This window comes from Oncorhynchus mykiss, chromosome 18 (genome assembly GCF_057628025.1).
Source record: "Oncorhynchus mykiss isolate SJ-2025 chromosome 18, ASM5762802v1, whole genome shotgun sequence".
NCBI lineage: Eukaryota > Metazoa > Chordata > Actinopteri > Salmoniformes > Salmonidae > Oncorhynchus > Oncorhynchus mykiss.
The window spans coordinates 67,669,113-67,693,123 of NC_143039.1; the positions used below are offsets into that span (position 1 = coordinate 67,669,113).

General features: G+C 42.1%; 1 pseudogene across 1 annotated transcript in view; it reads right to left on the reverse strand.

Moving 5' to 3' along the window:
* Positions 1-1,722: 1,722 nt before the first annotated feature.
* The window catches only part of LOC110496641 (syndetin-like), a 91,113-nt pseudogene continuing 68,824 nt past the window's right edge, over positions 1,723-24,011 (reverse strand). The window contains exons 9-12 of the transcript XR_016488602.1: positions 14,996-15,159; positions 9,390-9,499; positions 3,563-3,685; positions 1,723-3,042 (exon numbers count right to left, since the gene is read on the reverse strand). The product of XR_016488602.1 is annotated as a syndetin-like (transcript). The remainder of the gene's footprint in view (positions 3,043-3,562; positions 3,686-9,389; positions 9,500-14,995; positions 15,160-24,011) is intronic.

Consider the following 24,011-nt stretch of genomic DNA (forward strand, 5'->3'; position numbering starts at 1 on the left):
GGGCGCTCCTCGCCTCAGATGATAGACGCTCACCGCTCTGCCCTCGGGTGGGTGGTCGAAGACTGCCCGGAAACGGCGGGTGAACGCCTCAAAATGGTCCAACGCCGCATCTTCCTCTCCACACATGGAGCTGGCCCACTCCAGTGCTCTCCGGTGAGGCACGAGACGAGGGCGAAACCCTTCTCACGGTCCAATGGAGCTGGTTGGACTGTGGCCAGATAAAGATTTAATTGGAGGAGGAAACCCTGGCAGTTGGCAGCACTTCCGTCGTACGCCTGTGGCATGGATAGACGGATCCCACTGGATTCAGGCGGGAAAGGGGCGCTCAGGATAGACCCCGGTTGTGCTGGTGGAGGCACTGGAAGAACTCCCTGTCTCTCACAGCGGTCCAATATTCTGTACAACGCGATCCATGGCGACTCCCAGATGGTAAAGCTTCTGCGTATGCTGCTGGACGCGTTCCTCCACCTCCATGTTCAGGGTACTTTCTCCTGCTGACTTCATATTTAGGGTCAGAGATTCTGTCATGTCGTCTGTGTAGGTGGCAGGGAAGTCAGGCGCAGGAGAATCAAACTTGGTATAATGGAGTAGTTTAATAACGTAAAACAGGCCTCCCGGGTGGCGCAGTGGTTAAGGGCGCCAGCTGTGCCATCAAAGTCCCTGGGTTCGCGCCCAGGCTCTTTCGTAACCGGCCGCAACCGGGAGGTCTGTGGGGCGACGCACAATTAGTCTAGCGTCGTCCGGGTTAGGGAGGGATTGTTCTGTAGGGATCTCCTTGTCTCATCGCGCACCAGCGACTCCTGCGGCGGGCCGGGCGCAGTGCGCGCTAGCCAAGGTTGAATGTCATGCGTTGGGTTGTGTATCGGAGGACGCATGACATTCAACCTTCGTCTTTTGGCTAGCGCACAATGTCAGGTGCACGGTGTAGCCTCCGACACATTGGTGCGGCTGGCTTCCGGGTTGGATGCGTGCTGTGTTAAGAAGCAGTACGGCTGGGTTGGGTTGTGTATCGGAGGACGCATGACATTCAACCTTCGTCTCTCCCGAGCCCGTACGGGAGTTGTAGCAATGAGACAAGATAGTAGCTACTACAACAACTGGATACCACGAAATTTGGGGAGAAAAAGGGGTAAAAAAAATTTAAAATAAAAATAACGTAAAACAAACTCCAAAACCCAAGTACATAATAAAATAAACGTGGGTACAAGAACCCGTCGCACACCAATCCATAAAACACGAGCATAACAATAAACAATCTCTGACAAGGGGAAACAGTGGGTTAAATACACAACAATTAATGGATGGGATGGGAACCAGGTGTGTAGGAAGATAAGATAAAACCAATGGAAAATGAAACATGGATCAATGATGGCTAGAAGACCGGTGACGTTGACCGCTAAGCCCCGCCCGAACAAGAAGTCTCGACAGCCATCCCCTTCTCTCCAACGTTCTCCCTCCCTCCCTCCCCCTCTACCTCCATCTCCATCTCTCCTCACTGGAATGAGCGCAGAAGGGGGGCTGAATCCAAGACGTACCCAGAGGAAAAGCATTTCATCATCTGAATGGTGATGTATTTTCCCCATAAGGTATTTGTAACTCTCCAGATCTCTTCCCCCGTTATTAACTCTGGACAAGAAGGCGTGAATGTGTGACGGAGGTAATATCGCAGCGGTATAAAATGGTGCTTTTACCCTATCTAATATTAATATTGCTCATTACTCAGGGAACGAGGGGCTTTATATCAACCACTCAATGCTCATGGTATTATAAGCCATCGGTAGGTCACAACAACAACAGCGTATACGTGCATATACATTTTCAGGGGATTTGTAAATATTCATAAAGCATTAGCATTTGAGTGTGGGTGTCTTGGAATGAGAGCCATATTGAACTGGAAACTAACGAGGAGCAGAAGAGTGATAGAGGCAGGAAGAGAGACAGTTGAAGAACTAAAGGAAGAGTGAACCCAAAAGGAGAGATGGAGGAGGAAACAGAAATGGAAAGCCAGAGAGAGATGGGAGAGAGAGAGTAATATAGAGAGGAGAGAAAAATACACAGAGAGAGAAATACAGAGAAAGAAAGAGAGAAGGAGAGACAGAAATATGGGGGAGAGAAAAAGAGAAATACAGAGAGAGAGAAATACAGAGAGAGGGAGAAAGAGGAAGGGGGAGAGAAAGAAGTGCAGCAAGACAGAGAAATATAGAAACACAGAGAGAAAGCGATAGAAAGGAGGTGAAAACGAGGGATGCCCTGTCAAGGTGCCATGTGACTGTCCTCCTGTCCTAATCACAAGCACGCTCTCTGGACCCCCTGAGGAGAAGCCAGGACCCAGGCAGCAGAGCAGCAGCAGAGCCTCATCCACTCTGGCATGTGACAGCCATTTTGTTGATATCATTACCAGCTCCTCCGGGGTTTATCAGTCACACATAGTCCCACGCACACTGAGTGCTTTCTTTAGCGACAGCTTAAGCTGCTAAAATAGCCTCAGAAGAGTTTTAAAGTGATAACGATTTTTTTTGTTTTTTACAGGGGCAGAAAACTTGCTCTGTTACTCATTGTGGCCTGTCTGTAAAAAAAGAGAGATTGACGGTGAGAGAAAGAGGGGGAGGTGGAGTAGAAGTGTCAACTACATCGGGTGCTGTAGGTGTCCTGGAGGGCAGGTAGTTTGCCCCCAGTGATGCATTGTGCAGACCTCACTACCCTCTGGAGAGCCTTACGGTTGTGGGCTGAGCAGTTGCCATACCAGGCGGTCATACAGCCCGACAGGATGCTCTCTAATGTGCATCTGTAAAAGTTTGTCAGTGTTTTTGGTGACAAGCCAAATTTCTTCAGCCTCCTGAGGTTGAAGAGGCGCCGTTGCGCCTTCTTCACCACGCTGTCTGTGTGGGTGGACCATTTCAGTTTGTCCGTGATGTGTATCCCGAGGAACATAAAACGTTCCACCTTCTCCACTACTGTCCCGTCGATGTGGATACTACTGTCCTGTCGATGTGGATAGGGGGGCTGCTCCCTCTGCTGTTTCCTGAAGTCCACGATCATCTCCTTAATAAACAGACCAGTTAGCACTTCAGTGTCCCTTATCTTACTGAACAGTCTGAAAATATCTGTAATATCTGTAACAATGTAATGTTTTCAAGGAGGGTGACTTGTTCTGAAGACACTCTCATTCATTCCAACTCTATTTGAACAACATAAGCACTAATACATTGGCTCAACAGAAGGGAAAAGCAATCTTAGGTGATTTCAGCTACAGCCCCACTGACAATTTCCAATGAGTGATGTGTGTACAAGAGGTGGAACACAGAAGCAGTACCCACATACAGATAATTGAGTGGTAAATAATATATAAGATAACATTTGAGATACATAGAACACATTCACATTGGGGACACTAATGAACATAATGCAAGTCTGTCACATACAAAAACAGGTCTGCCATGTATGGTTGTGTAAAAGACCCTCAGGGCCAGTTTCCCGGACACAGGTTAAGCCTAGTCCTGGACTAAAATGCATGGTCAATGAATAATCTCCATTGAAATAGCTTTGTAGTATTTTTCCGTACCATATTGTTGCGGCGGAAGAAGGTGTAGACAGCATATAGGTAGTGATCAAACAGCTGGGAAACACAGCGGATGACATCCAAGGCTATAGGCTTCAGAATGTTCATCATCCGCATGCATTTAACCTGTATGGGAAATATTAGAAAGGTATTCATATTATAATACATGCTATTACATAATATGAGATATTAAATAACAAAACAATTGATATCAGTTAAACAGTTATCAACAGAAAGGTTCAAAAAAGCTAATCTCAAAATTCTACTAGCCTGGCATATTAGATACTTGGAAATTCTGTTTGGATCTTTCATATCTAAAAAAGTTGATCCAAAACCCTAGCGTCATCTTTTTGGGGAATTTGAATGGGATAAATTCAAATGTTTGAATGTAACTTTTAAGCAAATATCCTCTGGGAGATTTACAGTACATGACTGATATGAATGTGATCAGGATGCCAAAAAATGGACATGACGTTTGACATCAGCACTGCACCAAATGAAAGCACGTATCTGATGTGATGAAACAACTGATTTACTCTCCATTCACCTCTATAAGATGTCCTGGGATGTAAAAGGTCTCAACTGTTCATCATATCCAACTAAAGCAGACAACATTGTATCTGGGGTAACATTAGATCCCAGGACTCTCATAGTAATGTAATCTAAGATGTTTTAAGTCAATCATAATCGAATAGTGATTTATAATAATATATTTGCCCAGCCAATGGAGCATTTACATGTACTCTGAGTGGATGGAATTTCATTTGAGAAAAGGGTAATAAAATGAATAGCTACAGAGCACATGGCTGTAACAAGGTTACCATTGAACCAGAGCTGATGAAAGAGCCACTTTTTGCGCTGAGACTGGCACTTTCTTACTTTCTCTTTCTGTGAATGCTAGAACCCTGTCATCTAACTTTTCAGAGCACTATTAAAACAGAAATCCCGATGAGTATTTCTTTCACATTAAGTGACTTGGTATACTGTACATGTTCTATTTGACGCATTATGTTTTAAATCATACATGTACTATTATACATCTGAAATGCAAAAAACGACAAATAAATGCTAGTTGAATAAAATTAATTTACTACACTATAAGTGAACTGCGCTGGTCATTTAGAATGTTATTTAGAAACATAATTCAATTCAAATCAGTTAAAAACACGAGTGAAAAACAGAGATTTCTTCACAAACTCGGAGCCTTAACTACCTCACTTATCATAATGACATTTCTTCCTCTCCAATTAAATCAAATCAAAGACGGGTTGCGATTTGAGCAGGAAGCAAAATTGACGTTGAGGACCGACACCTCGCAATTGACGTCAAACAGACATTTACATTCCACTTAAGAAATGAAAGGTCACGGGGGTCTGGCGTGGATAACGACAGGCTAATGATGGCAGGTACAGGCCAGTCACACTGCCAGGTAGCCTTGGGAATAGGGTCCTGGTTCCTCACATTCTTAAATGAGCGATGAGCTTGTTAATTGGTGCCGTTATCGAGGTCTCTTGCGGGAGAGGGGTCACCACGGTCATCACTTAGTGTCTTGGATGTTTCTGGGAGGTGAGAGGAGAGGAACAGAGGAGAGGAGATGATTACTCTCCAACCAGGCGAATCACGTTGAGGGTTGTGTTGGTCAGGATGGGAGCATTGGAGCCCTTGTTAAGGCTGTAGTCTGACTACTTCCTGCTTCGCAGCGTCTCCCTTGACGGGCTGATTAGAGAGAGAGGGGAGATGCTGATTAGAGAGAAAGGAGAGGCGTGAGGGCGGGACAACAAGACAGTGGTTCAGGTTCATAACCCTGAGGTGCGGTGGTTGAGCCCAGACATAGTCAGTGGTTCAGGTTCATAACCCTGAGGTGCGGTGGTTGAGCCCAGACATAGTCAGTGGTTCATGTTCATAACCCTGAAGTTTGGTGGTTGAGCCCAGACATAGTCAGTGGTTCATGTTCATAACCCTGAAGTGCGGTGGTTGAGCCCAGACATAGACAGTGGTTCATGTTCATAACCCTGAAGTGCGGTGGTTGAGCCCAGACATAGACAGTGGTTCAGGTTCATAACCCTGAGGCTCAGTGGTTGAGCCAAGACACAGACAGTGGTTCATAACCCTGAGGCTCAGTGGTTGAGCCTAGACATAGACAGTGGTTCGTGTTCATAACCCTGAGGCTCAGTGGTTGAGCCAAGACACAGACAGTGGTTCATAACCCTGAGGCTTGGTGGTTGAGCCCAGACACAGACTGGTTGAGCCTAGACAGACAGCGGTTCATGTTTATAACCCCGAGGCTTGCTGGTTGAGCCTAGACAGACAGTGGTTCATGTTTATAACCCCGAGACTCAGTGGTTGAGCCCAGACAGACAGCGGTTCATGTTCATAACCATGAGGCTCGGTGTTTGAGCCAAGACACAGACAGCGGTTCATGTTCATAACCATGGGGCTCGGTGTTTGAGCCAAGACACAGACAGCGGTTCATGTTCATAACCCTGAGGCTTGGTGGTTGAGTCCAGACGGATAGTGGTTCATGTTCATAACCCTGAGGCTCAGTGGTTGAACCCAGGCACAGACAGTGGTTCATGTTTATAACCCTGAGGTTTGATAGTTGAGCCTAGACAGACAGTGGTTCATGTTCATAACCCTGAGGCTTGGTGGTTGAGTCCAGACGGATAGTGGTTCATGTTCATAACCATGAGGCTCGGTGTTTGAGCCAAGACACAGACAGTGGTTCATAACCCCGAGGCTTGGTGGTTTAGTCCAGACTGATAGTGGTTCATGTTCATAACCCTGAGGCTCAGTGGTTGAACCCAGGCACAGACAGTGGTTCATGTTTATAACCCTGAGGCTTGATAGTTGAGCCTAGACAGACAGTGGTTCATGTTCATAACCATGAGGCTCTGTGTTTGAGCCAAGACACAGACAGCGGTTCAGGTTCATAACCCTGAGGCTCAGTGGTTGAGCCCAGACATAGACAGCGGTTCAGGTTCATAACCCTGAGGCTCGGTGGATGAGCCCAGAAATTCATTCATAAAATCTCCTAAATCTATCAATTAAGAGGCATGACACGAGTTAGCCCCCTGACAGAACCAGCCCCCTGACTAATGATGAAACTGCATCTACCACCATTCATTAGTACATCTCTAATTGCTGGACATGGACGTGACCTTCCAGCAGCCCTTCAATTAGCCAGTGATTCCTCCTGATAGATTGGGAAATGAGCGTGTTAGAGGCTTAGATCAGTACAAAACACTGGGGAGAACCCAGACCCTGCAGGCACCGTGTTGACCTGCATGTAGTGAACCCAAGGCTTTCGCCACACAACATGCATGGAAATCAATAACTGTGTGTAATGTTTATGTACATCATCAATTCGTCTGGCACTGCAGGATTTGAGTCCCTGGCGGCGTAGTGTGTTACTGATGGTAGGCTTTGTTACTTTGGTCCCAGCTCTCTGCAGGTCATTCACTAGGTCCCCCCGTGTGGTTCTGGGATTTTTGCTCAACGTTCTTGTGATCATTTTGACCCCACGGGGTGAGATCTTGCATGGAGCCCCAGATAGAGGAAGATTATTAGTGGTCTTGTATGTCTTCCATTTCCTAATAATTGCTCACACAGTTGATTTCTTCAAACCAAGCTGTCTTCCCAGCCTGGTGCAGGTCTACAATTTTGTTTCTGGTGTCCTTTGACAGCTCTTTGGTCTTGGCCATAGTGGAGTTTGGAGTGTGACTGTTTGAGGTTGTGGACAGGTGTTTTTTATATTGATAACAAGTTCAAACAGGTGCCATTAATACAGGTAACGAGTGGAGGACAGAGGAGCCTCTTAAAGAAGAAGTTACAGGTCTGTGAGAGCCAGATATCTTGCTTGTTTGTAGGTGACCAAATACTTATTTTCCACCATAATTTGCAAATAAATTCATAAAAAATTCTACAAGGTGATTTTCTGGATTTTTTTGTTCTCATTTTGTCTGTCATAGTTGAAGTGTACCTATGATGAAAATTACAGGCCTCTCTCATCTTTTTAAGTAGGAGAACTTGCAAATTGGTGGCTGACTAAATACTTTTTTGCCCCACTGTACATAGTCTACCCACTGATTTAAGCAGAATCTCCCCTCCTCTCTGTTAACAAGAGAACAATGGAAGTGTGTGTGTGTGTGTGTGTGTGTGTGTGTGTGTGTGTGTGTGTGTGTGTGTGTGTGTGTGTGTGTGTGTGTGTGTGTGTGTGTGTGTGTGTGTGTGTGTGTGTGTGTGTGAAGTAGTCGAGAAATGGGAAGTGGGAGGAAATGTATTTCAATGATTTGTTAAAAACTGGCTTCATTGAAAGCTTAATGAAATACTGTAGAAGATGAAGATTTGAGAACATTTTCACATGGGGATAAAAAGCCTCTAAGTGTGGTAATTCATCCTCTTTTCTGCACCAGAGGGCTAATGATTTTGTTCATCAAACATGTGATTTGAGTGCTATGAAGTAAGGGGAGGGTAAAAGAAAATGTTTCATTATGTAGACAAAGAACTTGATGAAATTGTGCCGACTTCGATGGGTTATGTAGGGGTGAGCTAAACATATATTTGAGACACCTATTCTAAATATATAGCCAGTACATGCATTTAAATGGCCTTTTCTACCACGATATACACTGGTCCTTTTTCCAGAAAGACCACAAGATATACCCTGGCATTATGTTGCTGAGCTATGAAGAGAAAGACCACCAGATATACCCTGGCATTATGTTGCTGAGCCATGAAGAGAAAGACCACCAGATATACCCTGGAATTATGTGGCTGAGCCATGAAGAGAAAGACCACCAGATATATCCTGGAATTATGTTGCTGAGCCATGAAGAGAAAGACCACCAGATATATCCTGGCATTATGTTGCTGAGCCACGAAGAGGAAGACCACCAGATATACCCTTTCATTATGTTTCTGAGCCATGAAGAGACAGACCACCAGATATACCCTGGAATTATGTTGCTGAGCCATGAAGAGAAAGACCACCAGATATAGCCTGGCATTATGTTGCTGAGACATGAAGAGAAAGACCACCAGATATACCCTGGCATTATGTTGTTGAGCCACGAAGAGAAAGACCACCAGATATACCCTGGCATTATGTTGCTGAGCCACGAAGAGAAAGACCACCAGATATACCCTCCCATTATGTTGCTGAGCCACGAAGAGAAAGACCACCAGATATACCCTGGAATTATGTGGCTGGGCCACGAAGAGAAAATGAAAATATTTTTGGTCCATTGTGTATTTCCGTTTGCTACATTTTCAGATAAAGCCTGGAATAAAAGAAAAGGGGATACCTATAATTAAATCATAAAAATATTTAGCTCCCATATAGCAAATGGCACAAATGTATATAGATTGTGCGTAAGCCTGTTTTACACTTCAATCTTCTCTTTGTGCCAGACTGGGTTCAAATGCCTTCCATTTCATTTTTCTGGATTTATTTATCTGTATATATACAGTATATATTTATTTTTTGTATTATTTTTACTGTTGATTTCTTTTTCACTTTATGTGCCCAGAACACCGGAAGAACTATCAAGGAATTGTTGTAATGTTTGTTTATGTGTCAGTTAATCCCATAAGGGATGGGTTACCAACTGGCGATTTGACACGGAAATAAAATGTCATTCATTCATGCATCTGTTTCAACACTACACTGAGAACAAAATAATGACAATTCTTTCAAAATGATATATATAATGCATGTATCTTTCCACTTATAGAGATGTACATCACGCATGAACTACTAGCATAGCTCGTGAGAACTTGACCAGTGAGCTCCCGGGATATGACATCATCACGTTGTGCCCTTTGACCTGACCTCTTGAGAGGGATGTCTCTGGTCTGCTCGTCCTGCTTGAGTTCATCGGGGACGCCACTGTCACTGTCATAGTCCTGGTAGACACTCTTCTCCAGCTTATCTGACTCACACTGCAGAGAGGGAATAACACAGTAACAATATCATTCAAATATGGACATTTAGAAAAGGTTTATATACAGTACCAGTCAAAAGTTTGGACACACCTACTCATTCAAGGGTTTTTCTTTATTTTTACAATTTTCTACATTGTAGAATAATAGTGAAGACATCAAAACTATGAAAAACAACATATGGAATCATGTAGTAACCAAAAAAGTTAAACAAATCAAAATATATTTTATATTTGAGATGCTTCAAAGTAGCCACCCTTTGCCTTGATGACAGCTTTGCACATTCTTGGCATTCTCTCAAACAGCTTCACGAGGTAGTCACCTGGAATGCAATTCAATTAACAGACGTGCCTTGTTAAAAGTAAATTTGTGGAATTTCTTTCCTTCTTAATGTGTTTGAGCCAATCAGTTGTGTTGTGACAAGGTAGGGGTGATATACAGAAGATAGCCCTATTTGGTAAAAGATCAAGTCCATATTATGGCAAGAACAGCTCAAATAATCAAAGAGAAACAACAGTCCATCATTATTTTAAGACATGAAGGTTAGTCAATATGGAAAATATCAAGAACTTTGAACGTTTCTTCAAGTGCAGTCACAAAAACCATCAAGCTCTATGATGAAACTGTCTCTAATGAGGACTGCCACAGGAAAGGAAGACCCAGAGTTACTTCTCTGCTGCAGAGGATAAGTTCATTAGAGTTACCAGCCTCAGAATGCAGCCCAAATAAATGTTTCAGAGTTCAAGTAACGGACACATCTCAACATCAACTTTTCAGAGGAGAATGCATGAATCAGGCCTTGATGGTCGAATTGCTGCAAATAAACCACTACTAAAGGACACCAATAAGAAGAGACTTCCTTAGGCTAAGAAACATGTGTCTTTGTGTGACGCGGAGTAGGTGAACGGATGATCTCCGCATCACAAGTGTGGTTCCCACCGTGAAGCACGGAGGAGGAGGTGTGATGTTGCTATGCTGGTGACACTGTCTGTGATTAATTTAGAATTCAAGGCACACTTAATCAGCATGGCTACCACAGCATTCTGCAGCGATGCGTCATCCCATCTGGTTTGCGCTTAATGGGACTATAATTTGTTTTTCAAGACAATGATCCAAAACACACCTCTAGGCTGTGTAAGGGCTATTTGACCAAGAAGGAGAGAGATGGAGTGCTGCATCAGATGAACTGGCCTCTACAATCACCCGATCTCAACCCAATTGAGATGGTTTGGGATGAGTTGGGTGAAGGAAATGCAGCCAATAAATGCTCAGCATGTGGGAACTCCTTCAAGACTGTTGGAAAAGCATTCCTCATGAAGCTGGTGGAGAGAATGCCAAGAGTGTGCAAAGCTGTCATCAAGGCAAAGGGTGGCTACTTTGAAGAAACTCAAATATAAAATATATTTGGATTTGTTTTAACACTTTTTTGGTTACTACATGATTCCATATGTGTAATTTCATAGTGTTGATGTATTGACTATTATTATACAATGTAGAAAATAGTAAAAATAAAGAAAAAACCTTGAATGACTAGGTGTGTCCAAACTTTTGACTGGTACTGTATATTAACAACATGATCATTTAGATGCTTTAATCACTGTCGTAGTCCTGGTGCACACTCTTGACTAACTTATTTGACTCATACTGCAGAGGGGGAAAATAATCATATGGTCATTCAGAGAAAGAGATATAATTGCTGATGATTTAGAAGCTTTTATCACATTTTTACATTTTAGTCATCTAGCAGACACACTTTTCCAGAGCCACTAACAGTTTATGTGTTTATCTTAAGATAGCTAGGTGAGACAACCACCACCTAGAATACTCCACCAGGAACAATACCACCTACAATACTCTACCAGGAACAATACCACCTACAATACTCTACGAGAAACAAAACCACCTACAATACTCTACGAGGAACAATACCACCTACAATACTCTACGAGGAACAATACCACCTACAATACTCTACGAGGAACAAAACCACCTACAATACTCTACGAGGAACAATACCACCTACAATACTCTACGAGGAACAATACCACCTGCAATACTCTATGAGGAACAATACCACCTACAATACTCTACGAGGAACAATACCACCTACAATACTCTACGAGGAACAATACCGCCTACAATACTCTACGAGGAACAATACCGCCTACAATACTCTACGAGGAACAATACCACCTACAATACTCTACGAGGAACAATACCACCTACAATACTCTACGAGGAACAATACCACCTGCAATACTCTATGAGGAACAATACCACCTACAATACTCTACGAGGAACAATACCGCCTACAATACTCTACGAGGAACAATACCACCTACAATACTCTACGAGGAACAATACCGCCTACAATACTCTACGAGGAACAATACCACCTACAATACTCTACGAGGAACAATACCACCTACAATACTCTACGAGGAACAATACCACCTACAATACTCTACGAGGAACAATACCACCTACAATACTCTACGAGGAACAATACCGCCTACAATACTCTACGAGGAACAAAACCACCTACAATACTCTACGAGGAACAAAACCACCTACAATACTCTACGAGGAACAATACCACCTACGATACTCTACCAGGAACAATACCACCTACAATACTCTACGAGGAACAATACCACCTACAATACTCTACCAGGAACAATACCACCTACGATATTCTACCAGGAACAAAAACACCTACGATATTCTACCAGGAACAAGAACACCTACGATACTCTACCAGGAACAAAAACACCTACGATATTCTACCAGGAACAAAAACACCTACGATATTCTACCAGGAACAATACCACCTACAATACTCTACCAGGAACAAAAACACCTACGATATTCTACCAGGAACAATACCACCTACAATACTCTACCAGGAACAATACCACCTACGATACTCTACCAGGAACAAAAACACCTACGATATTCTACCAGGAACAATACCACCTACAATACTCTACCAGGAACAATACCACCTACGATACTCTACCAGGAACAAAAACACCTACGATATTCTACCAGGAACAATACCACCTACAATACTCTACCAGGAACAATACCACCTACGATACTCTACCAGGAACAAAAACACCTACGATACTCTACCAGGAACAAAAACACCTACGATATTCTACCAGGAACAAAAACACCTACGATATTCTACCAGGAACAAAAACACCTACGATACTCTACCAGGAACAATACCACCTACGATACTCTACCAGGAACAAAAACACCTACGATACTCTACCAGGAACAAAAACACCTACGATATTCTACCAGGAACAAAAACACCTACGATATTCTACCAGGAACAAAAACACCTACGATATTCTACCAGGAACAAAAACACCTACGATATTCTACCAGGAACAAAAACACCTACGATACTCTACCAGGAACAAAAACACCTACGATATTCTACCAGGAACAAAAACACCTACGATACTCTACCAGGAACAAAAACACCTACGATATTCTACCAGGAACAAAAACACCTACGATATTCTACCAGGAACAAAAACACCTACGATACTCTACCAGGAACAATACCACCTACAATACTCTACCAGGAACAAAAACACCTACGATACCCTGGCATTATGTTGTTGAGCCATGAAGAGAAAGACCACCAGATATACCCTGGAATTATGTGGCTGGGCCATGAAGAGAAAATTAAATTATTTTTGGTCCATTGTGTATTTCCATTTGCTACATTTTCAGATAAAGCCTGGAATAAAAGAAAAGGGGATACCTATAATTAAATCATACAAATATTTATTGCCTTCGACTGAGCTTTAGCAGTTCATATTGAATACAAGCTTGAGGTTATGAAAATGTGTTAACAAGAAAGGAACCATTTTGGATTTGACTAATCCCCTTTGATAATACAATATTAATTTTCAAGATACATTGGTGTATTAATTAAAATGAAGACAAAAACAAACAACGGGTTGATTGTAATGGCAGAACAAAAACAAACTGATAATGAAATCTGAACAAATAATAGCCTTTGTCACACCCTGACCATAGTTTGCTTTGTATGTTTCTATGTTTTGTTTGGTCAGGGTGTGATCTGAGTGGGCATTCTATGTTGGATGTCTAGTTTGTCTGTTTCTGTGTTTGGGCCTGATATGGTTCTCAATCAGAGGCAGGTGTTAGTCATTTGTCTCTGATTGGGAACCATATTTAGGTAGCCTGTTTTGTGTGGGGTTTTGTGGGTGGTTGTTTCCTGTCTTTGTGTTTGTTGCACCAGATAGGGCTGTTTCCTGTGTTTGTTGCACCAGATAGGGCTGTTTCCTGTCTTTGTTGCACCAGATAGGGCTGTTTCCTGTCTTTGTGTTTGTTGCACCAGATAGGGCTGTTTCCTGTCTTTGTGTTTGTTGCACCAGATAGCGCTGTTTCGGTTTTGCCACATTTATTGTTTTGTATTATGTTCATGTTGAGTTTTTCTACAAAAAAAAAACATGAACTAAAACCATGCTGCATTTTGGTCCGCCTCTCCCTCCCAGGAAGAAAGCCGTTACAGCCTTATACAGCTTACACTGGCATTGAAATGTAACAAGTCCAGTCCACATGTATGCAAGCACATCTCCATAAAAGTTTGTCACTCCATAAAAGCAAGCCTATTATTTCATTAATATCAGTGTGCTACCACTCAGAGCTCTCCAAAGGACCACAAGCAAAACCCATTTAACTGTAGTCTTTTCATTACAGTAGCGGCTCATATTGAATATAATGAAATGTCAAGTGTATCAAAGTGTTAAGCACCACTGCAGCGGGTGTAAACTCCATACCGACACGGTCCCCTCCATTAAACTCTGTTACGACCTCTGACGTGACTGTTAGGGCGACTATAAGCCACGTAACGTCCCCAAATGATAATGTCCGACTTTACTCGCTGCTCCTATTTATTTCCTCACTTGAAATGACTCAGTGTGGCGGACGGTGATGACACGTGCTACCGGGGGAACTAATGGGATTCATGTTAATACTCGGTGAGATCTGATGGAATGGCAGCCGGCGTTGTGAAGAAGGATCAGTGGATAGTGATACAACGTTCTGGTGGAGAGATGCAACAGAACTCTAGAAAGCATGTAATGGACTAGCGTAATGGACAATGTGTGTGGCAGACAGGGAGTTGTGGAATATGTCACCTTCTGATTGAAATAACCTTAACTCACCCTTATCAACAAAGTTGCTGGTGCTTACATACTGCTTCGTTCTGCTTCATTCTCCTTGACAAACAGCAAACACAACATACCAGCTACAGGACTAGCATCTAGAAACATGTGATACATCTGGAACTAGGATGAGGCACTGGGGTGGTTCGACATTGCAGACTGATCTACAAATGACCTTGCGTCATAAATAACTACTCATTATTATTTGTAGATTAGTCAGTCATTCACAATTTACCCTCAATGCATTACGGATTTGATACTCTCAAACATGGCCACTGCTTACCCCATTGGAGGCCAGCATGTCCTCAGTCTCCTCATCCTTGTTGTCGATGTGCCTCTCAAAGAGGTTCCCCTCCTGGCTGAAGAGACTTCCTGGTCCTGGCTGGACAACACCTGTCTACTGGGAGACACTGAGGGGGACCGGCACTGACCCATGAACTTAAACTCCTGCAGGGAGAGAGAGCAGAGGGAGAGATACACTCAGGGATGCATCCCAAATGACATCTTAGGTTACTATATGTATAAAAAAAAAACAGTTGTGCACTATATAGGAAATAGGGTCCCATTTGGGACGCAGGCCTTAGATTGAGGGCCGTCCCCACCAAGGAAGATAACTATAACAATAAAACCAATTAAATCTTTCTAATTCAAGTGAACAGGAGCGTTCACACCACAACGATAACTACAGAAACAGCGGAAAACGATAACAAGAGCTATCGTTTAGATCACTTTCAGAGCGATTTTCTGCCTGGCCCTCAAGATGATAAAACATTGACAACCAATCAAAAGTGCCTTCTATTGAAGCGTTCTTGGTTCTAGGTGTGCAAGGCTGCTCGGAGAGGAGAGAAGGCAGAACGCAAGGTAAGCTTGCCTGAATAACTAGACATGTGTGAGCATATTGGTTGCCACATTAATTATAGGAAGACTTCGGAGAATGATGATCCACGACAACCATCGCATGAGAAGGCCATATTTTCCGCATTTTATTTCCTACTAACAGCCATTCAGGGGACTGATTCCAGCTTGCTTTTGCTTGCCGGATTTAACATAGCAGAGTTTAAAAGGAGAGTGAGAGTAGCCTGCTAATGTACCTTTCTGGACCTTGTAAACCCTAACTGATCCAAATGGTTGCATGATCAGACCAGGCTGTATGCAGTTATGTTGGCATGAAGCATTCAAAACAGGACGTACGAGTGGTTATTCAAATCAGCCTACATCACAGCAGCTTTCAGCCCTGGACAATAAATGTGTATTGACTTGATAACTATAATACATTCCTCATTACACTGTGTTGTTGTGGCCTTGGTAGAATGTTTTAGTCTAAAACCTTAGGCCTAATCGATAGTGGAGCTTTCTGTGTCTGGAACTGCAGAGCGCAGCCTGGAGGAACGAACAGATCTGCAATTTCATAATCTGTTAACTTTTTTTTATTGCACTTTGACAGGTAAATATTTATAGCCTTACAATCTAGCTAATGTATGGCCTAATATCCAGCTAACATTTCGGTTCTTACTTCAGCTACACATCTCTAGCCTCTCCGCTAACCCTCTTCTTGTGAAATCACAGGAAAAGCTATGGGCTACAAAAGCTACAGGACATTTTGATCATTTTTTTACTTTAGTTTACTTAGTAAATATTTTATTTTCTCCATTTCTTGAACTGCATTGTTGGTTAAGGGCTCGTAAGTACGCACTTCACTGTAAGGTCTACACCTGTTGTATTCGGCGCACGTGACAAAATACAATTTGATTTACAGTATTTTTGAAATTGTTTTCATGGAGAAAAGCTAAGTTTTCTCTTGCTAATTGCTAAATGTAAAATAAGCCTAGGCCAAATGAACTGTTGCACAGGACAGACATATGAGCACAGCGAAAATGAAGATCCAAATGAATTAACAATCAATAGAAAAATGGAACTCACTTGCAAACCACTTGATCAACAAGACAAGCCATCACACGACTTAAAGGATGTGCAGGCTAAACAGCGTTTATTGTTAAATAGCTACATTTAAATAGGAGTTTCTATATTATTTTCATTACATGTACAGTGCCATCAGAAGTACAGAGGCATCAGAAAGTAGTCATACATCTTCAATTATTCCACATTGTTGTGTCAGAGCCTGAATTCAAAATGGGTTCAATATTTTTTCTCTAAACCCATAATGACAAAGTGAAAACATGTTTATCTATATTTTTGCAAATTTATTGACAATGAAATACAGAAATAATTCATTTACATAAGTATTCACACCCCTGAGTCAGTAAATGCTAGAATCACCTTTGGCAGGGATTACAGCTGTGAGTCATTCTAGGTAAGTCTCTAAAAGCTTTGCACAACTTAATTGTACAATATTGGCACATATTTCTTTTAAAAATTATTCAAGCTCTGTCAAGTTGGTTGTTGATCATTGCTAGTCAGCCATTTTCAAGTCTTGCTATAGATTTTCAAGACGATTTAAGTCAAAACTGTAACTAGGCCATTCAAGATCATTCAATCTCGAGTTGGTAAGCAACTCCAGTGTATATTTGGCCTTATGTTTTAGGTCATTGGCCAGGCTACATGGCGGCGTGGGAGATGGTCGCCTCGCTTCGCGTTCCTAAGAAACTATGCAGTATTTTGTTTTTTTATGTATTATTTCTTACACTGTTACCCCAGGAAATCTTGAGTCTTACTACCTACAGCAGGGAAGAAATATTGGATAATAAGAGCAGCGTCAACTTACCAACATTAAAAGCAGGAATACAACTTTCCCGAAGCGGATCCTCTGTTTGGACCACCACCCAGGATAATATATATCGGATCCCAGTATAATATATGATACTTGCCAATGTCTAGTCTCTTGACAAGGTAGACGAAATTCGAGCAAGGGTTGCCTTCCACAGAGACATCAGAGATTGTAACATTCTCCGTTTCACGGAAACATGGCTCACTCGTGATACGTTATCAGAGTCGGTACAGCCACCTGGTTTATTCATGCATCGCGCTGACAGAAACAAACATCTCTCTGGTAAGAAGAAGAGTGGGGGTGTATACCTTATGATTAACGAGTCATGGTGTGAGCATAACAACATACAGGAACTCAAGTCCTTTTGTTCACCTGACCTAGAATTCCTTACAAACAAATGCCAACAGCATTATCTACCAAGAGAATTCTCTTCGATTATAGTCACAGCCGTGTATATCCCCCCCAAGCAGACACCTCGACGGCCCTGAAAGAACTTCAACGGACTCTATGCAAACTGGAAACCACATATCCTGAGGCTGCAATTATTATAGCTGGGGATTTTAACAAAGCTAATCTGAAAACAAGGCTCCCTAAATTTTATCAGCATATCGAATGCGTGACCCGGGTAAGCAGCATTCTGGAACTTCTGTGATGCATACAAAGCCCTCCCTCGCCCTCCTTTCGGCAAATCTGATCACGACTCCAATTTGTGGCCCCCAGCATATAGACAGAAACTGAAACAGGAAACACCCGTGCTCAGGACTGTTCAACGCTGGACCGACCAATCTGATTCCATGCATCAAGATTGCTTCGATCTGAGGTAAATGACTATCGCCCAGTAAGCACTCACTTCCGTCATCATGAAGTGTTTTGAGAGACTAGTCAAGGATCATATCACCTCCACCCTATCTTCCAATTAGCTTACCGCCCCAATAGGTCCACAGACGAAGCAATAGCAATCCCACTGCACACTGCCCTAAGTCATCTTGACAGGAGGAATACCTATGTAAGAATGCTGTTCATCGATTACAGATCAGCATTCAACACCATAGTACCCTTCAAACTCGTCGTTAAGCTCGGGATCCTGGGTCTCGACCCCGCCCTGTGCAACTGGGTGATAGACTTTCTGACGGGCCGACCCCAGGTTTTGAGGGTAGGAAACAACATCGCCACCCCGATCCGCAACACTGGGGCCCCACAAGGGTGCGTTCTCAGCCCTCTCCTGTACTCTCTGTTCACCCATGACTGCGTGGCCATGCACGCATCCAACTCACAAGTCTGCAGACGACACTACAGTGGTAGGCTTGATTACCAACAACGACGAGACGGCCTACAGGGAGGAGGTGAGGGCCCTCGGAGTGTTGTGTCAGGAAAATAACCTCACACTCAACGTCAACAAAACAAAGGAGATGATCGTGGACTTCAGGAAACAGCAGAGGGAGCAGCCCCCTATCCACATCGATAGGACAGTAGTGGAGAGGGTAGTAAGTTTTAAGTTCCACAGCGTACACATCACGGACAAACTGAAATGGTCCACCCACACAGAGTGCGTGGTGAAGAAAGCACAACAGCGCCTCTTCAACCTCAGGAGGCTGAAGAAATTTGTCTTGTCACCAAAAACACTCAAACTTTTACAGATGCACAATCGAGAGCATCCTGTCGGGTTGTATGCCCGCCTGTTATGGCAACTGCTCCGCCCACAACCGTAAGGCTCTCCAGAGGGTAGTGAGGTCTGCACAACGCATCACTGGGGGCAAACTACCTGCCCTCCAGGACTCCTACACCATCCGATGTCACAGGATGGCCAAAAGGATCATCAAGGACAACAACCACCCGAGCCACTGCTTGATCACCCCTCTATCATTTAGAAGGCGAAGTCAGTACAGGTGCATCAAAGCTGGGACCGAGAGACTGAAAAACAGCTTCTATCTCAAGTCCATCAGACTGTTAAACAGCCATCACTAACATGGCTGCTGCCAACATACTGAGTGGCTGCTGCCAACATACTGACTCAAATCTCTAGCCACTTTAATAATTAAACATTGGATGTAATAAATGTATCACTAGTCACTTTAAACAATGCCACTTTATATGATGTTTACATACTCTACATTACTCATCTCATATGTATATACTGTATTCTATACCATCTACTGCATCTTGCCTATGTCGTTCGGCCATCGCTCATCCATATATTTACATGTACATATTCTTATTAATTCCGTTACACTTGTGTGTGTATAAGGTAGTTGTTGTGAAATTGTTAGATTACTCGTTAGATACTACTGCACGGTCGGAACTAGAAGCACAAGCATTTCGCTACACTCGCATTAACATCTGCTAACCATGTGTATGTGACCGATAGAATTTGATTTGCTGAAAGGTGAATTTGTCCCCCAGTTTCTGTTGGAAAGCAGACTGAACCAGGTTTTCCTCTAGGATTTTGCCTGTGCTTAGCTATATTCTGTTTATTTTTAATAAAAAAAAAAAACTTCCTAGTTCTTGCCGATGACAAGCATACCCATAACATGATGCAGCCACCACCATGCTTGAAAATATGAAGAGTGGTACATAGTGATGTGTTGTGTTTGACTCAAACATTATACTTTGTATTCAGGACATAAAGTTAATTTATTTTCCACATTTTTTTACTTTAGCGCCTTACTGCAATCAGGATGCATATTATGGAATAATTGTATTCTGTAAAGGCTTCCTTCTTTTCACTTTGTCAATTAGGTAGTATTGTGGAGTAACTACAATGTTGTTGATCCATCCTCAGTTTTCTCTTATCACAACCATTAAACTCTGTAAGTGTTTTAAAATCACCATTTGCCTGATGAAATCCCTGAGCGGTTTCCTTCCTCTCCGGCAACTGAATTAGGAAGGACGCAGGTATCTTTGTAGTGAGTGGGTTATTGATACACCATCTGAAGTGTTATGAATAACTTCACCATGCTCAAAGGGATATTCAATAGGTGCCCTTCTTTGCGAGGCATTTGAAAACATCCATGGTCTTTGTTTTATTTATTTTTTATTTCACCTTTATTTAACCAGGTAGGCAAGTTGAGAACAAGTTTTCATTTACATTTGCGACCTGGCCAAGATAAAGCAAAGCAGTTCGACACATACAACGACACAGAGTTACACATGGAGTAAAACAAACATACAGTCAATAATACAGTATAAACAAGTCTATATACGATGTGAGCAAATGAGGTGAGATAAGGGAGGTAAAGGCAAAACAAAGGCCATGGTGGCAAAGTAAATACAATATAGCAAGTAAAACACTGGAATGGTAGATTTGCACTGGAAGAATGTGCAAAGTAGAAATAAAAATAATGGGGTGCAAAGGAGCAAAATAAATAAATAAATACAGTAGGGAAAGAGGTAGTTGTTTGGGCTAAATTATAGGTGGGCTTTGTACAGGTGCAGTAATATGTGAGCTGCTCTGACAGTTGGTGCTTAAAGCTAGTCAGGGAGATAAGTGTTTCCAGTTTCAGAGATTTTTGTAGTTCGTTCCAGTCATTGGCAGCAGAGAACTGGAAGGAGAGGCGGCCAAATAAATAATTGGTTTTGGGGGTGACCAGTTGTGGTTGAATCTCTTTGAAATTCACTGCTCGACTGAGTGACCTTACAGATAATTGTATGTGTAGGGTACAGCGATGAGGTAGTCATTCAAAAATCATGTTAAACACTATTATTGCACACAGAGTGAGTTCATGCAACTTATTATGTTAACTTATTTAGGCTTGACATAACAAAGGGGTTGAATACTTAGACTCAAGACATTTCAGCTTTTCCTTTTGAATTAATATGTAAAAAAAAAATAATCTAAAAACATAATACCACTTTGACATTATGGCATATTGTGTGTAGGCCGGTGACACAACATCTCAATTTAATACATTTTAAATTCAAGCTGTAATACAACAAAATGTGGAAAAAGTCAAGGGGTGTGAATACTTTCTGAAAGCACTGTATTATTTGCAGTTGTCACTATGAAGCACCGAATGGTCTGTGTTACCACATTATTAATAGGCCTACAGTGTGAAGTAGGATGCGTTGATTAGTTGATTGACAGGTGTACTGCAGAACGATAAACAGTCCGCTGGTGTGGATGCTCGCCAAAGTTTATAGTTACGTATTATTTATGGTTCATGTTATAGTTATCCTCCTTGGTGTGGCTTTACGACATAGCATTCATTGATGAAATCAAAAGAAAAAAGACATCAAAGGAACACTAGGTATACTTCAAATGGGACAGGCTAATGAAAAAATGTGCTCAACTCCACCTCATACAAACTTAAAATTGGGGGCTGGATCCTCATATATAATCCAAAGAACAGAAATAAAACTGCATTACGGTAAATAAACTGAAATTGACATTTTTATTGCCGCACAAACGTTTTGGGGTATGAGCCCTTCTTCAGCTTGCAAGGCAATGGCAGTCAATGTCACGGCAACAAGACCTCACAGGTGGGCATCATTATAAATTCCCAGTCAGTATTGAGAACGCAGCAGAAAAAGCTGCGGGGGAAAAGTGAACTCTAATAAAGACAGACACACAATACAAATGCATTATGATGTCATTACCTAAATGTTTGGCCTATATACCTACTACAAAAAATTAAAAAATTAAATGCCCAAGCGGTCTATCCAATATGTCTGGAGAAATAATTTATCCCTCTCATATATGGATATTTTTGATCATGGTTGTGAATAGAGCTCTTCTGCTCACATATCCTTGTCTTAAGTTCACGTTTGGTCTAACCCACATAATCAAAGTTACAGGAACACTTAAAGGAGATATACAACATATTTTGTGATGCATGTTATTCTAGCACCAAACTTTATCCTCTTACCCGAATGGGGACGGATAAGAGAGTACCCTTTGATCATGGCATAACAGTGGACACAGTTGTGACACGGGAAATTACCATCAGGAATGATCGGGGAGGATTCAAATGCTTTAACAAATCTGGGGTCGCTGTGTAATATGTGCTAATGTCTATTAATCTCTTCCTCGATCAGCCTTGAAATAGGACTGTATGTGGACACCAACGTTGCAGAGGTGGGAGAGGGATTCCTTTAACGAGTGTTTGCAATAATGCATTCCACTCCGTTTGTCTTACTCTCTTAAGGCAATTGTCCAATAATTCTTCTTTATACCCTCTTGTTTTGAATCGTTCACATAAATCTTTGGCATGCACCTCAAATGATAAACCAGAGTCACAAATGTGCCTAATGCCAAGGAGTTGGCTATATGGTCAACTACAGGCTGATCCAATCCACAAGTTTGCAATAGAGAAGTAATGGAGGTAAATATGCCTTGGGCAGAGACGATATCGGACTAAAAAAACTAAACCCGAGGCCGAGCGTCACCTTTGCCAGTGGCAGAACAGAGGCATGAACCAGTTGCCTGCCTGTAAATAAGTCACACCACAGAGAATCCCCAGCTAGAACTCTGCCTACCACTTCCTTATTTTGTTTGTTAGATTCCAAGCCATTAATCTTTCATGAGGAGATTATAGCGGGACCCTGGCTTCCCTGAGGGTAACTGGTAGGAGGCTGGCAATATCACTCACTGCATTATTCATATGGTACTTTTGTCCTCAGATGTTGCTTACAGAATGAATGAATCCTAAACCGTACGTGAGCTAATTGGAGCGGCATGGATGTTAAAACAATCCCATAAACCTTCCTGCTAATGCTGCATGATTAAACATGTAGATGACATTATAGAACAAGTTGTCTATACAGATTTTCTCTGTACATAAAAACCAAAAAATGCATTGTTTACGACCTCAATACGCTTGCATATCAAGGATAGAAAGAATCAGGAATACTGTACACAAGCATTGGTTAGGCTACATATTCATACATGCATGTATACACATCAGGGTTGGGTTCAATTCCATTTCAATTCATTTTTTTTCCTCATTTACATTTTTTTCTATTTCCTAAATTGACTGTAATTGAAATGTACTATCGCTGTACCGTTCACACCATCTGTATCCTCTGCATGTGTCAATAAACTTTTATCCGATGTAAAAAACACAATTTAAAATGTTGCTACATAAGACCGAATCAAGGCGGTCGGTCACATATTAGCATTTTTCTAGCATAATGTTCAAAACATCTATAAGTGACTTTGTTGATCTTCAAAATCAATGATAGATACTTTTGGATGATTTGGACATGATGCGCAAAAAATGCTAATATCGGTCCCATATACTTCTTACAGGGTAAGGAAACCAATGTGTCATCTTGTCATTCAGGTGAACTATCCCTAAGCCTCCCTGATGTCTGCTGGTAATGAAGGAAGAAAGCTGCTTTTTTTGGAATTCCGCGATTGAAGGTTTTTATCTTGATGTCAGCCAAGTAAACAGTGTGCATTTTCATACAGGGTTTCAGGAACCAACATCTACACTACCTGTTGAACTACTCTTAGATGGATTTCTATCAGTCCAGATCCCTTTATAGTGTTTTAATATGATAATAAATCATTTAGTCCAGGGGCATTGTACATATACAGTTTTAACTGGAACTCCTGCTGACAACTAGGGCCACTACA